General features: G+C 33.6%; 1 long non-coding RNA gene across 1 annotated transcript in view; it reads left to right on the forward strand.

Moving 5' to 3' along the window:
- Nucleotides 1-16,287, forward strand: part of LOC143682718 (uncharacterized) — an 86,497-nt gene that overhangs the window by 55,891 nt on the left and 14,319 nt on the right. Inside the window, exon 4 of the long non-coding RNA XR_013175250.1 lies at nucleotides 4,834-4,927. This is a non-coding gene — a long non-coding RNA (uncharacterized LOC143682718). The remainder of the gene's footprint in view (nucleotides 1-4,833; nucleotides 4,928-16,287) is intronic.

The raw sequence follows: 16,287 nt of genomic DNA on the forward strand, positions 1-16,287 counted from the left end.
GAACAAAACCTAGGAGAAGCAGATAGCATGAAAGAAAATAGAAAAAGAGATTTTAGTGAATGTAAAAAATAAATCTAGAGAGAAGAATAGAAGAGAGAACTGTTTAGAAGCAGAGATGTGGAAATAAATATTCAAAATGTGACCATAGGGAATCCTTTATTTTCACTGAAGAAATAACCCTTGGAGGACAAAATTTCATATAGGTCACCTGCAGAGACAATAAAAGTCACTCAGACTCTCAAAGTGGGGTGAATGGTGGTGTGGGATAAGAACAGAGGCCACATTTTACAGTTAATAAAGTGGCATATGTGCACTACAGTTAAATGAGAGATTTAAGGCAGAATCAGAAGTGTAAAGCATCTATTTTAAAGGAGTATGAAGAAAATTGCAAATGTGTGGAAGAGCAATGCGGAGAAGTGATCCTGAAACATAACAAGAATGTGAATGTAAGCTCTTGATTCCGAGGTAGAAGAATATTGGTCAAATGATTAGTCTATACTCCAGAGAGTTTTAGGAAATGAAAGTTAAGAGAATATACATGAGTTTGCACTGAAAGCACTGAACTTGTCCAAGTCTTACTATAGCTAAGCCTTATTGTTAGGTCCAATATTAAAAAAGAACAGTGTGAGCCTGCCCATGCAAAACAAACAAACAAACAAACAAACAAAAAAACACTCTTTTTTTCCATGCGGCTTTAAGCTCAAACTCAAGTAGAATCACAGGGCTCATAAATTTTGCATCTGATTCATGATAATAGACACTAAAGGCAAAAATACATTGTGAATGGTGAAAGATCTACAACAGAATTGATAAAGTATATAGACCATTGTAGTAATAGCACAAAAGTGGCTTCAGCCTGCTTTTATTGCATACTAACATGAATTATAAATAAATAAAATATGTAAGATATATGTAAGATTGCTCGAAAAATCGAAATGCTTTTATATATTTCCAAGGAAAAACAGAATTTTCAGTAAGTGGTATTGAAAAAATGTAAATTTAATTATTAAAGGAATAAAATACCAAATATTATAATTAATTTTGGAGTAAGCATATGAACAAAATAGATCCCAAGCATTGAAAAACAGAAAGAAACAAAAAATAATTAGTTAACAACTCTTAGGATTGGAAGGTACAGTTGGGTAATAAAAAAAATGAGATCATAAAGAAAAACGATATATTATTGCATATGATGGAATGGTAGCCCATGACAAACTCTGGGATCTGTTCTGTAACTACTTGTTGAAGAGTGCTTTGAAAATTATTGCTTTTTTCTTTCTTGCTTTGTATATATGTTATATTATATAATAAAAAAGTAAAAATAATCAGTAGAGACTCATTATAAATATAAAGTGATTAAATATATATATATTATTGCATAAAATGTTTTGCTTCTAAAACTAAGTATACAATGATGAAATTAAGCTCTTCAACAAATGATGTTTGAAAAATGGATATCCATAAGCAAAAGAATGATGATGGTTACCCCTATCTCAAGCTATACATAAAAATTAACTGAAATTAATAAAGATCAAAGACCTAAAGACCCCAAAATATAAAACTTCTAGGAGAAATGGCAGGAAAACAGCTTAAGGACCTTCTGTTAGTTTCTTAGTTATTGCCCAAAAGTATGAACAACAGAAGGAAAAAATAGATGGGCCTCTATCAAATTTAAAAACTTAAGGACTTTTATTATGAAATCAAAAAGACAACCTATCCTCGTGCCTGCCCATGCAAAAAAAAAAAAAAAAATCTAGAGATTGTGGGGAAAACATTTGTAAACTCTGTGTGGTATTAGATCCAGTTGTCAACTTGGTCAGGTGAAGGTGCCTAGTTCTATTGCTGTGGACATGAGCCAATGGCATGTGAACCTCATCTATTGCTGATTACATCTGCAGTCGGCTAGGAGGCGTGCCTGCTGCAATGAATGATGTTTGACTTAATTGGCTGGTGCTTAAATGAGAGACACAACGTAGCTCAGCCCAAGCAGCTCAGCATTCCTCATCTCAGCATGTGCAGCTCAGCCCAGGCCTTTGGAGATGCAGAAAGGAATCAACCCAAGGAAAGTTGTTGGAACCTAGAGGCCTGGAGAGAAGGCCAGCAGAAATTGCCCTGTGCCTTCCTATGTAAGAAAGTACCTCAGGTGAAAGTTAGCCACCTTTCCTCTGAAGAAGTAACAAAATAAATTCCCTTTTATCAACAGCCAATCCGTCTCTGGTGTTGCGTTCCAGCGAATTAGAACACTGTGTATGTGGTGAGGGTTTAATACAAGACTATAAAGAGAAATCCTACAACTCAGCAGTAAAAAGACAAACAACTTAATGAAAAGGGCAAGATAATCAACTAGACATTTCTCCAAAGAAGACATACAAATTCACATGAAAAGATTCTTAGCATTATTAGCCATTTGGGAAATGCAAATCAAAATGTCAATTATATACAATTTCTGACCCACTGAAATTCTTACTATTAAATGGAAAAGAAAAATTGTTGGAGAGATTATAGGGAAATAGGAATATTTACTCATTGTAGATAGAAATGTAAAATGGTGCAGCTGTTGTGGAAAACAGTTGGGCAGTTCCTCAGAAAGTTAAGTACAGAATGATTATATGATGCAGCAATCCTACTTAGGTATATACTCAAAAGAATTGAAAGCAGGGACTCGAACAGATATTTACACACCAATCATTTCACAATTGAAATTCACAATTGCTAAAAGATGGAAGAACCCAGTCCTTCAACTGGTGAATGGATAAGTAAGATATGGAGGTTACATACGATGAACTATTATTCAGCCATAAAATGGAATGAATGATGAAGAAATATTGAAATAAGTCAGACACAAGAGGAAACACACTGTAGGAACTCACTGGTATGAAATAATTAGAATAAGAAAATTCATGGAGTCAGAAATTAGACTATAGGTTAAAATAGTGGGTGGGTAGGGAATGGGGAGTTAATGCTTAATTGTTACAGAATTTCTTTCTTGGGGTGATGGAAAGTTTGTGGTAATGGATGATGGTGATGGTAGCATGATAGTGCAAATGTAATTAACACCACTGACTTTTTTAGTTGAATGTGGTTAAAAGGGAAAATTTTAGGTTGTCTATGTTACTAGAATAACAAAAACAAAACACCATAGGACTGTACAACACAAACATTGAATCCTAATGCAAAGCGTGGACTATAGTTAATAGTTTGATTATAATATTGTTTCATCAATTGTAACAAAGTTATCACAGTAACGCAAATTGTTTACATAGGGAAAATAGGGGGGGATATGGAAAGTACTTTCTATCTGGTTTTTCTGTAAACCTAAAATTCTCTAATATTTTTTAAATTACATTTTCTTAAATACCTCTAATTTTACTACACTTTGTTCACACCGATTGACCCTCTTACCAACATAGTATGAGAGGTTCTATTTCTCCATAATGTTTTTAAATTCTTATTGTCATATGCCTTCTTTTGAATTATTGTTTTCTTTAATAGGTACAAATTATGTTTTTAAATTCTTATTGTCATATGCCTTCTTTTGAATTATTGTTTTCTTTAATAGGTACAAATTATATCTCACCTGTTAATTTTCCCCTCTGTTTTACTGGTTATTAAAAGATTGGATACTTCTTAATGTGTTAATTTTGATTCCTAATTCTTTTTCTGTGGTTATTTACTTTATAGCATTTTATATTTGTCTACTGGGTGACTGTTGTAGTGATTTGTTGTAGTTCTTTTCAACTTTGTGGATATTCATTTTCTCTATCATATATGAGACAACTATATTAAAAGTCAGCTGATCATCTTTTGACAAAGATTAGAATCTTTATTAAAAATGCCCCAAAGCTCTAACTAATACTTTTCCTAATTTACTACTGAGGCAATCCATGAAATTCAGATACATTAGTTTTAGCCTCCTTCAAGGTAAATTCATAATAATTTCCCAGCAACTCCTGTATGAACAGGAATTGAATTTGGTTTTACATGTGCCAAATTTCTGTTCCACATGCTGCCTTCGCTCCACTCCAGCAGTAGTGAGAGGAATTGGAGTTAATAGTAGAAGGAAGAAAATAGCTTAGAGTTTACCTGGAAAAAGAAAGTATTTCCTTCTGGGCAGAAGGAATTAATGTATCAGTTGTTTTATGACACTATCAGGCGTGCACCCTGCCACCAGCCCAGCTGTAACAGCTTGGAGCTTTGCTAATTAACTTTTTCACGTCCATTATGCATGGGTTATATAAACCTTTTCTTCAACATGTCTCCTAGATGTCTTTTGGGGATGGCCCAGTTTTACAGAAGCAGATACAATAGTAATTTAATAGAGAAATTTTCTATGACCTATTTTTCATATTGGTACAGTTTTAAACTTATGGAAAAGCTATTTACAATTTAAACTATTTTAATCATTAAAACATGTCACATGTAAATGTTTAAAAGCAATTTTTGTGTAATTGTCTTAAATAGTTTTAATGTTATATTGCATGGCAAAGAGAATTCTTTGTAAAATGGAAAAAATGAAATAGATCACGTTTTAATTTGATGTAAACTTTCTCAGTTTTATCTTTTTCTCTGATACAAATGTAATGACTTGAAAACAGTTTATTATAAAGTATTCTTTTTGAAACAGTTAACTATGCTACTAAACAGAGGAGGTTTCCCTGCCTGTGAGAAGAAAAAATAATATACTTGATTCTGGAGATTGCTACTTTTTTTCTTGTGGAAAGATTTTTTTTCTGAGATGACAGTTACAGACATTTTTTCATCTTCAGTTGAAGATAAAGCTGGGTTTCCACCTTTCCGGGAGTCTCAGCATTGCCATCTTCATTCCTGTCCTAGGTTTCCTGCAATGAGATCACACTTGAGAGTCTGCCAACAAAAACCTTATAATTTGGCCTGAGGCTTCAGACAAAGCAAGACAAGATAGTCTCTGGTATGTTTTGTGCTGCCAAACTCTTCCAAATGAGAAAGTTAAAAACCCGTATCTAAAATGTTGACAAATATTTATCCTCCAACTTCTTGCTTAGTATTTGCACACTGTTTTCTCATTTCACTAACCATAGATTTGTATAGCAGTTACGGGGCACTCCTGTCAGTTTTCTAGATGACTTTCCTATTAGACTTGGAGATATAAAATAATTGAAAGAAGAAATCATGTACTGTTTCTTCCTTATTGTAGAACAATTGTATGTACAGCTCCCTAAATGGCAGAATATATAACGGCTGCTACAATTTTGGCAAATATGGATTAAAAACTAGTTGTATCCCAATTTGGTTTCTATTTCATTACGTGAATTTCAAGTGTTTCCAACTCATTATTTCAACAATTATGCATTTGTCCCTGAATCTCAAAACAGGGAACTGAATCTTCAAGCAGGAATTTTTTCTTGTGTTTTTTACTTGCTGTACCACTGACTGATATGTTTCAGTTATTTTTTAGTAAACATTTTTTCCATGGTTAAATGTACATAATCATACACGTATCTACTGTGTTCCCTCAAAATCATATTATACATATTAATAAAAAGGTAATCAAATAGGAAGTTTATCGTATCAGGAGTTTATCATCTACTTACTTATTAATCTCCATATTTTAAACATTGAGCCTTACTATTTCCATCCCATTTGCAGATGATTTTCAGTTTAAAAAATATGAAATATAATGAATTAATGTTTGTAACATAAAGAAATTTTTCTCAATATAGACTGGCATGTGTGTCTATTTGTATCTATAATCCTGGATGTAAAAAACAAATAAATATACATAAACAAATTCTTGGATAAGATGATATTTTCAGAAACCTAAGCATAATAATTATTTTAGATGCTTCCCTATCTGACATGATTGGTACAAGTAGCAAATTAGTCAATAAGCTGAAAAGTCCTATTTGGCAGGAAAATGTGAAAATTGATATAAATATACATAAATATAAAAAGCCATGAATATAATGCATGCTAGTTTGGGGGCAGGTATACAGCTAAAGGAAATCTATAAAAATCCTTTGAATATTTTCCTTAAGCTATAAAACCATGCATTACTAGCTTCAGAAATAGCAATGTTTAACAAGTCATTAACATTTAATGGAATTAGTGTTCCTTCTGGAACAATTTGAAATGGACTCATTTTAGTAAATGTTTTCTACTATGGCAACAGTTCCAGGAGTGTGATTTTATTCAAAATTTCAAAGCCCAGGTATTTCACTTATCCATGGACATTGACTACAATCACGATCTACACGTAAGCACTTCCAGGGAGGCATGTTTGATTCTCCTAGGGCCAAATGATTCATGGCGGAGGGATGCTGTGCTTCAGACTTACAGATCAGCGGCCTGGTGTTACACTTCAAACTTTTGCCTCAGATCCCACATAAGCCTTTATGCTATTATGATCTCATGAACTACATAACCTTTGAGTTCTCCAGGGCACTTGGGATGAAAAGTATGCAGCAGAATGGGTGGTAACTTAGATTGGGAATAAGATGCCCCATGTGTGTTTGAGTCAAGAAAAAAATCAAATTGCCCTTGAAAATTAAACTATTTGTAAATTAAATTGCCCTAGTCTTTGATAGTCAATGGATGCAATGGATTCATGTTAGCAATAACAACTTAAATTTTATAAGCTCCTACCCCAATTTGTTCATGATTATCCTCAACACAACACTTTTGAAATATATTCAAGATGACCAAACTTTCTATACTTACTCATGAAGAGTTCTGGCCCATCATCACTGAAAATAATCAGACTCACCTATAATATCCTCTAGCCTTCAAATACTTTTAATAAGGCATATCTGCTGCACCATGCTTCCTACAAGATACCAAGTATCCCATCATATACCACTGACAATTCTAAATGACAGTAGCTTCTACCAGAGTTGGTGGTGGAGTGCTACTTTTCCTTCCTACTATTATACACTTTTGCTCAAGTAACAACGATAAAAAGATGAATCAACCTAGAGACTAAACATGGAGAGAATCCAAATGACATACAATATATTGTACTGAGAATTGGCCCTGTATGAATGGACTAGGTTTAAAAGCAAAATGAGAGCCACAGAAGTTATAATTGGCACTTCCTTTCAAGTCATCAGACTGTATATTCCAGTGACATTATTAATAATGACCCCACTGCAAAGCTAGATATATCAGACTCATTTATCTTGATGCCATTAAAAGTTCACTTTAATTCCTGTGACTTCCTATAAAATTATATCAATATAAAATATTAAAAATATTTAAAATGCATCTCTTATTTAGACGCTGATAAAGCAAATCTTTAACCATATTTGATTTTATGTTGACTTGCTACAGTGAGCTATTATTATATATATAGATATTTTTTTTTTTTTTTTTTTTTTTTTTTTTTTAAGGAAAGACAGAGAGAAGGAAGGAAGGATAGAAGGAAGGAAGGAAGGAAGAAAGGGAAACATTTTTAAACATTTTCTTGTATTCTGTTTCTCCGTTTTTGTTACATGGGCTGGGGCCGGGAATCGAACCGAGGTCCTCCGGCATAGCAGGCAAGCACTTTGCCCGCTGAGCCACCGCGGCCCACCCATATTATTATATATATAGATATTTTATATATTATTATGTTCATCAGTTATAGTAGGATATTATTGTAAGAAGCTTAATTATATTTTATGTGGGTGCTGTCTATATATCCCCAAAATTCTGAATGCAAACCTTGAGAAGCACTGAGCCAGACTCTACAATATGCTAAATTGGCCAAAAGCCAATCACAGTGGCTGGTTGGAAGTCAACCAGCTTTTCTTTTTCAATTTTAATGCATTGGTTTTATTCATTTAAATATTCCATTTAAATTCTTCTATTTGAAGATTCAATGCCATTACTTCAAATTTTGAATTATGTATATAAGTATACCTACCATGCTAGAAATGTGGAAGTCCCTTTGCCCATTTATCTATTAATGTTCCCATGAATAGTTCCTGTATGTTAGGTCTGGGTGGGACAGAGATTTTGCTAATTGTCATTTGCCTTTGTAAACTTACTAGTAACTGTGTTGCTCCTTCCTTGAAAAATACTAGTAACAATATAGAGACTCTTTGTTCGTGTAATCCTAGATCATGATGTATAATGCATACTTGGACTTAGATGGAAGCAATATATAGACCTATCATTTATTACTTCTCCTGTGGCTATCCAGTGATGCTTTCTTGACTACTGATTGCTGAGAATGCTGGCTTTTCCTTTTTGACTTGGTTAATTTCATCTTTTCAGTTATGACCTACTTTCTTAAATAAAAATTGTATCAACTCTAACTGCCTGAATAAATTCAAGGTTTTGAATATAAAAAGAAAGTTACATTGAAACTATTTGGTCTTGATTTTAACCTCTACAAAGGCTAAAATGATATGTTTGATGGCTAAAAGATAAATTGCTATATTTGAAGTCAGGAGATCTAACTTCCAACATTGACTGCTATTAATGAAATGCTTAATTTTAGAAAGTTACTTTAAATCTCTAGAGCACAGCCATTCATCTGCAGCAGGTTTGGGTTAGATCAGTATTTTTCAAATCAAGTTGCATTCATATGGTCAATGATTCATTTAAATTTTGTAGCAGACAAATATTAAAATTTTGTATCAGACAAATATTAAAAATACACATTTTTAAAAGAAATGGAGAGTAAAAGAAACATTTGCTTCAGCTGATCCATAGACACTGACTTGTGAAATATTAACCCTTATGTTGAGCCTTCTATAAGTGGAAATGTGAATTCTGTGACACTACTGACCCATTATTGTTAGCTTATTATAAATGATACATATATCAAATGATACACTTATCATAAATGATAAATGATAAGGAAGTTTATTGATTTATCCACATTCTCTCATCATATCTTCTTTTAAATAAAAGAATGCCCTCTGATAAAGAGCTTTTGAAAGTACTAGTGACAAAATTTTCATGTACAGAACCGAATGAATTTCTCTTCAACAATGTGCCTTAGATAAATGAGCTAATATGCATATTATCTGTATCATACACTAATGCCTTTGTCAGTAACCATTTTTGCTTTCAGATTGGTAAATGAACTACAATTTGAACGTATTTTATAAAATTTAACTGCAGTACATCAAAATTTCCACAAGAAACCATGTCTCAGAAATACCAGTGATTCCAAGAGATGAGACTGAAACAAAGACTTGAAATTACACAAACAATTCAAGAACTAAAATAATTTTGCCACACTCAATTCTCTATAGTGTACTCATAATAAAAATATTGAATCATTTTTGTTAGTACTTCTTTGTTTTGATATTGTTGTTCATTAAGTTGGTCTATTAAAATCTTAGTGCACTCAAGCTCGTAGATGTACTCTTGTGTCCATGAATGCTAATTAATTATTCCCTTAATTAATTTATCTTTTTCCATCTTTATCATAAAGATGCAACTATATAAGTGAAATAAGCTGTCATTCTACTCTCAAGAGAATACATTTTGTCCAATTGTAACTGAAATTCTAATAGAATATTTTACTATGCATGCAGTTAATTCTCAGTTAAATAGATATCCATGGAAACACATCCCCAAGAAATCACTGGCATCACAGTATTGCCAGGGAGCTTAGTTGATTGGGGCCTTTGCTAATTGGCAGTGGTGGTGATTCTGATTCTTCAATGGATCACTTCGAGTCCCTCTGTGGCAAAGACTATGCCTGTAAACATTGCCAGTCTAGGTTACTGGAACATGGTATCACTCACTGAAAGATTGGGAAGTGCTCAAAGATAGGTCAGAATTAATCTATCTACACTGTTAAAGGAAATAATGCAATGTATATAGATTTTTAGTACTGGGGGAGGCTCTAGAGATTAACAGCTACCTCATTTTACCCTTGAGGAAATTCAAATCCAGAGGTACCGAGATGCTCTCAGTCAGACAGCTAATTAGTGGTAACTCCGAGATGAAAATCCTGCTCTGATTCCTACTCCACTGCTTTTTCCACTTCACCTGCTATACATTCCACTGACAGAGGGTGAGAATTTAAGCCTTGCTGTGTGGAGCGTCACCTTACAATGAACTACGAATATTTCTTTTCATTTTATTTTTATTTCTTACCTTTACACATCATTGAAGCAAAACAAAGTTTTGGATGTTGTTTGCACGCTAAATGACATGAAAAGATTGAGGAAAGTCTTTTCTACTTACGAAGGTTGTGACTTGTAAATAAAATCCAGTCTTGTCTCTTCGAGAATACATAATTGTCTGTGAATGTAGCCAAACGTATTTAATTGACACAAATGCAATAGCTTAAATGCAGGATGATTCTTTTTCCCTTCTACCACATTCTGCTCTTTGAGAAATTTCAAGACATGATGAAATAGTGAATAACGTAGCGTTTTCCTGTGTGTCACACTGATCTCTTCTCCTTTGTTACTGCGTCCCCAGCATCAAGCTTTCTCCCTACCTCCCATCCTTATGTCCAGGAGCAAACACGGAAAGAGAAGCTTAGGCTGGTGTGCTAGGCAATGCTCCTCCTTTTTGCCTTGATGAAAACTACTGAAATTAGGAAGGTGGAGTAGATGTCTTTCCTGACCCATGAACTCTGAGGAAACATTATTCTCAGAAAATACAGAATGGCTCTTTGGTACGTATACCCTTTGTCCACCATTTTAAGACATTTTGCATTTTCTGTCCATTCTTTGAAGTCTCATTTATGTTTTAATTTAGTTAGTATGAAATCTTTTTTTTTTTACTCAAAATTTGAAACTAATCAAGTTGGAAGTGTTTTTCCCCGCAGATACTTATTCCCGATTATCTAGCAAAAAAATTGTTATTTGAAAAATAGGTGTCAGGGTTGTTATGATTTTCTGAATCCAAAGTGCAACATAAGTAAGAACTTTGCTTTTCAAGGTATTTTTTATTCTTAGTAGGACACACAAACTATTGAGCAATTATTAGGTGTTGGGAAATCTGACAGCTGTGAACTTCTACATTTTGTTTCCTCTTAGCTACATTCTTGTCTTCCTTTCCTGAACCTGTTTGTATTTGTTCCATCTTCTGGTAGTGATACCCAGAATATTCAATACCAATATTCCTGTATTTGAAAGACAATTTCTCATAATATCTTTTCTTACAATCTTCCATGATAATTTTCTTCATCACTTTTGCCATTGTATGCCCTTCTCCATGTCTCCTCCCTCCTTTCTCAACTAGTTTCCTTATTCCCTATCCACAGTCCCTTTTATTTTTTCTTTAATTGTTTATATTTAGTAATTTCTTTCCTAAAAAGTTACAAGATTTGGATTGATGTAAATGGAAATATAAAAACTGAAACTGGGAGTGGAAAGAAGGTACAAACCCACCATTATTATTCCAAAAGAAGAATTTAGCCACAATCATGAAAGAGAAAAATACTTCTATTTTTTAAAATAAGCCTAAAAGACAAACTCTGTAAATTGGGAAAAATTTTGGTTTTACTAAGATCCCAGTTGCTTATAATAATGTGAAGCATTTCTAGCTATATGGAAAATATTCTCAGTAGCAACTTTAAAGGGTGTTAAATAATAGTAGGTTTTCTTATAAGAAAAGTACACAAACACTTTGGCACTGAATGTGTAAATCCACAATGTACCAAATTAAAATGAATAAAAAGTGTATGAATATCCAACTGACTATACACAGATATATAATTTGTTTGCCATAAGATGATGTGATCAACAGAATGTAAAATATCTCTAATAAAAAAGAAATGTGTATCATAAATACACAAAGTCAGAGAAGAGTCTCAGGAGCTTGTCCTCAGGAAGTTAAAATAATTCCATTTTCTATTCATTCATTGCATGATTTATTATAACCGTTCTATAGAACAGCACCCAGCAGAGAAGCTATAGTTAAAGTTGGCTTGTTGTTTTCCATCATAAATCCCCCTTCTTGAATGATTTATAACTTGGCTCTTTTCAATTGCTTTTTCCTGAAACTTGGCATGTAGCTATTTATAGTCTCAGTCATTATTCCCCCAAATTAAATATAAAACAAGTTAGTCTTTCCTTTACCTCCTTCCTTCTTTCCTTCCTCTATTTTTTATTTTCTTCTCTTTTCCTCTCTTTTCTTCAGCAACCAGAGAAGCAAAATCTGTCATATGAGATATCATAAATTCTGTTTCTTAAATGGGCAAAAAGATAATAATTATCGTATGTGCATATTTTAAAAATTTCTTCCTGAACAAATGAGTATGTGGAGTTTTATAGGCATTCAGTTCTCTTTCTTCTTATTATTTTTTTCAATTAACAGAGTAATTTGCTCTTTTAGATGATATAACACTTAGATAGTTTGTTGCAGTGTTTATAGGTGGACCTTTCTTTTTATAGTACGTGACAGTGTACACTACTTTGATACATTTGGTACAGAAAATAAGATCCTTTAGAACAGTTATGTACAAGATGTGCAATATTGGATTTACACATTGGAGCCCAGAATGTGATTTACTGGGGGGAAAGAAGTTGGACTAGGCATGTTGAATGAAGGAACCAGAAGTTACAGAATACACAGTAATAATGCATTATTCTGGTTTGAAAGGCAACTGCATGTACGACTTGGCACTGGTGCCTCAGAGGTGAGCTGTTTTATACTAACCAGGTTGGGACTACCCCAAGTAAGTATCATCTCATCCAACATCAGGATATAATTGTAAGGTTTTACAAACCATCCCTACTTTTAACTTTAAGAAATCGATGTTTTCCTAGGTCATCTTAGCATCACTGCTTTTATCATGCATCAGATAAAAAGGACAACATGTATAAATCCCAACTAAAATACAACAATACAATAATTTAAAACTGCAGCTCTTTTTGAATCCTCCAAAGTGTATCTGCACTCTTCTTCAAACGGGCCTCTTCTTCAGATGTCAGAGTCACCCTGCCAAGTCTGAGATTCCATTCTGTCCCAGGATGCAAGGAATCTTAAAGAAGATATCTTTTATTTCATAGAGACCCATAATCATGGTGGAATCTGGAGGTACCCGCCTAGCAATCTTCATCATACTTTCTGCCAAATCTGCTACAAACAGCCCAATGGCCCAGGAGGTATAACATTTCAGTTTTATCACCTCATAAGCACTCTTCACCACCTGTTCGTGAACCTCTTTCCACTCTTCCTTACTGGCATCAGTGCCTAAAACAAGGGTAGATTTTTCAAGGAAACCCCAGCAACATACATTCCATCCATACAGGCACACTAGGGTCTCCACACTCCCAAGGACCCAGTTATGATAGCTTAAAAGGTGATTTCCTAGCCTCTTTCCATTAAGTAAGGCAACCAGGCTGAATCCAGGTTACTTTCAATAACATGGTTTTTGGGAAAGCAACTTATTTTCCAAGCCACATAGGTCAAGATATCCATTAGACTGGAAATAACAAGCAACTTCCAGCCCAGGCAATATTTTAACAACATTAGGAATAATAAATTTAAAGCTGTTCATGTTACCCTGGACTAAACTAAGATGGCTCTCTCCCTCTTGCTAATGTGCCCCAGCTGTGATGAAAACCAGCTTGGAATTTGCAGTCACCCTATAGTCCTTGCCAGAGACAATTTTTGGTGTTCTAAGGAAAAGGCTGCTGTGTTGGAGATCCATCATCTCTCCCTTCAGCTTGTCTTCTTTATGAGGCTTATCTGCCAATTCCTTCATTAAGACAACGATGGCATAGGCCATGCCTACTGCACCAGCCCGACGACTTTGATCTTATTGAGTTGTTTGTTCTTCCTTAAGAAGTTCTGAGCCAGCTGTTCCTCAAGAGTTGCCATTTTAGACTTGGAATGGAAAGGAAAAGGGACTATACATCGATCAGGCATGGCAGCACTGTAGATAGGTCCAGTCTCAGCGATGGCAGCTCTGGGACCCATTTCAGTTCCCTTTCAAAAACCAACTCCTTTATTTCAGCCAATAGGAAATATTTCTGAATAAAATTCACAGCAGCGCAACCATAATTATAATTAAAGACATCAGAAACTGTGAGATTCCAACATAATATCGTCTCTGTAAAAATCCTAATCAAATAGTGACTTGCTCAAAGTTCCAAAACATCGCAAGTATTTCAAAAACCTCTATATTGAATCTTTTACTGCGAAATTTTGTTTTGAAATTGTTCTTCTTTTTTCCTTTGGAGGAAATATATTTTACATTTCCGATCATTCCAGAAAGAACTATGAAAGCAAATCTTACATTCAGCAATGTTCTTCTTTTTACCAAAGTTCTATTTCTGCACATACTTATCATTAAGTGTTGTAAAAATATCATGATAATTAGTTTTTATTTAGGTAAATGTTTTTTATTTAATTAAATATTTAATAAACATTTATTTTAAACTTCGGCGAGTAAATGCAGCATGTCTTCATACGTAAATATTTGTATCTATACAGTGACTTAAAAGACGCGGATTTTCTCTGTCTTGTGAACCGCATCTGCCCTCTGTGGCCATCTTCAGTTCTCTGCCCCTCTTTTATTTCTGTTCTCAAGATTGTACCATATTCTTTTATATTTTAAGCAATCAATCTTCTCGAGCAAGCTCATACTCTCTTCTGATTTCACTTAACGAACGGACGCTGACATCTTCCGGATTTATGTGATTGGCCTAAGTCTCTTCTTTGCACTGCATTCCACTGTACCAGCAACCTAATAAACCCGAATATCCCATAGCCCCTGGAACTCAGCTGGACCAGAACTAAACCCTTTATTTTTGCTCTCCAAAAATTTCCTTTTTCTTTTATTCCTAGTCTATGTGAAAGTCATAATCATGCACGCTATTCCTCAAGCCATTCATCTCAAATCTTTCTAGGTATGTACTCAATCATCGGACTCCTAAAGGAAAGCATTTCTCAAAAAAATAATGTGATCCTCTAACACCTTGTTTGAACTTCAGCATTCTCTTAATCTCAGTGTATTATCTTATAATAGAGTCCTCCAAGCTTGCAAAAAACGATCCCTCAATACAATGCTGAATAGAAGTGGTTAGAGTATAATTTTTTTTTAATGCTATATGGCGGGGTCACATTTCATTATCTTTCCATTTGAGAATCTCTTTATTACAGCACCATTTGTTGAAGTTTTGTTTGCTTGTTTTGCTTGTTTGTTTGTTTTCTGGGAAAGTGCATGGATCAGGAATCAAACCCGGGTCTCCCACATGGTAGGTGAGAATTCTAGTGCTGAACTACCCTTGTGCCCCAACATTCTTCTCTCTTCATAAACTTAGTAGAGATATATTCATTGTTTGACCATTAATTATAATATTAACAGTAGCATTTTGGTTAATGTTTCCTTCTATTCCTAATAAACTGCAATATTTTTTAGGAACAGGTATTGCATTTTTTTAAATGATCAATAGAGATGATCATGTTTATTATTTTTAGTTTGCTGATATGGTTAATTACAGAGATTTTTTTTAATGTTTAATGAACCTTGCATTCCTGAGATAAAACTCCCTTAGTCACACTGCATTATCTTTTTAGATATTGTTGGAGTCACCTAAAATTCTGTTTAGAACTTTGGCATTTTTGTCTATCAGTTATGTTTATCTATACATTTTTTGTAATGTTTTTGCTCTTGGTATTCCATCCTATTTAATTTAATGGAAAATTTTGCATAAATTTGAAGTATTACTTCTATAAATGTTTGATAAAATTCACTAATGAATCCATTTGGGCATAGGAACTGCATGAGCTTCAACTATTTGAATGAAAGATTAAAATTAAAATTAAAGTATTTTAATAGGCATATGGCTACCTAGGTTGCCTATTCCTTTTCAAGTGAGCATTGGTTGCTTTGTTATTTTCAAGGATATGTTCATTTATTTTAATTTCTCAAATGTCTTGCCACAGAGTAGTTCAAAATAGCCCCTTATTGTCCTCTGATATCTGAAGACTCTATAGTGATTCCACGTGTTTCATGTCAGAAATTATGATCCCTCTCTATTATTTCCTAATTAGCTTCATTAGAGGTACATGCATTTTATTTTTCTTTTCAAAGAATTACCTTTGGCTATCATTAAATTTTCTCAATTATTGTTTTATGTTTTCTATGTCAGAGGTTTCTGCTTTGATCTTTATTATTTCTTTCTTCCTCATTTTTAAAAAGAGAAACTAAATGCTACACATTTCTCTGTAAATAATGCTTCAACAGTGTCCCACAAATTTTGATATAATTCATTTTTGCTCTGTTCAAAATGCTTTTCAATTGTACTTTTGAATTTCTCTTTTTACTGCATAGATTATTTAGAACAGTGCTTGCTATTGTGTCTGCAAATATTTAGTACTAATCCAGAGACACATATTTTACTG

The sequence above is a fragment of the Tamandua tetradactyla genome, chromosome 5 (genome assembly GCF_023851605.1).
Source record: "Tamandua tetradactyla isolate mTamTet1 chromosome 5, mTamTet1.pri, whole genome shotgun sequence".
NCBI lineage: Eukaryota > Metazoa > Chordata > Mammalia > Pilosa > Myrmecophagidae > Tamandua > Tamandua tetradactyla.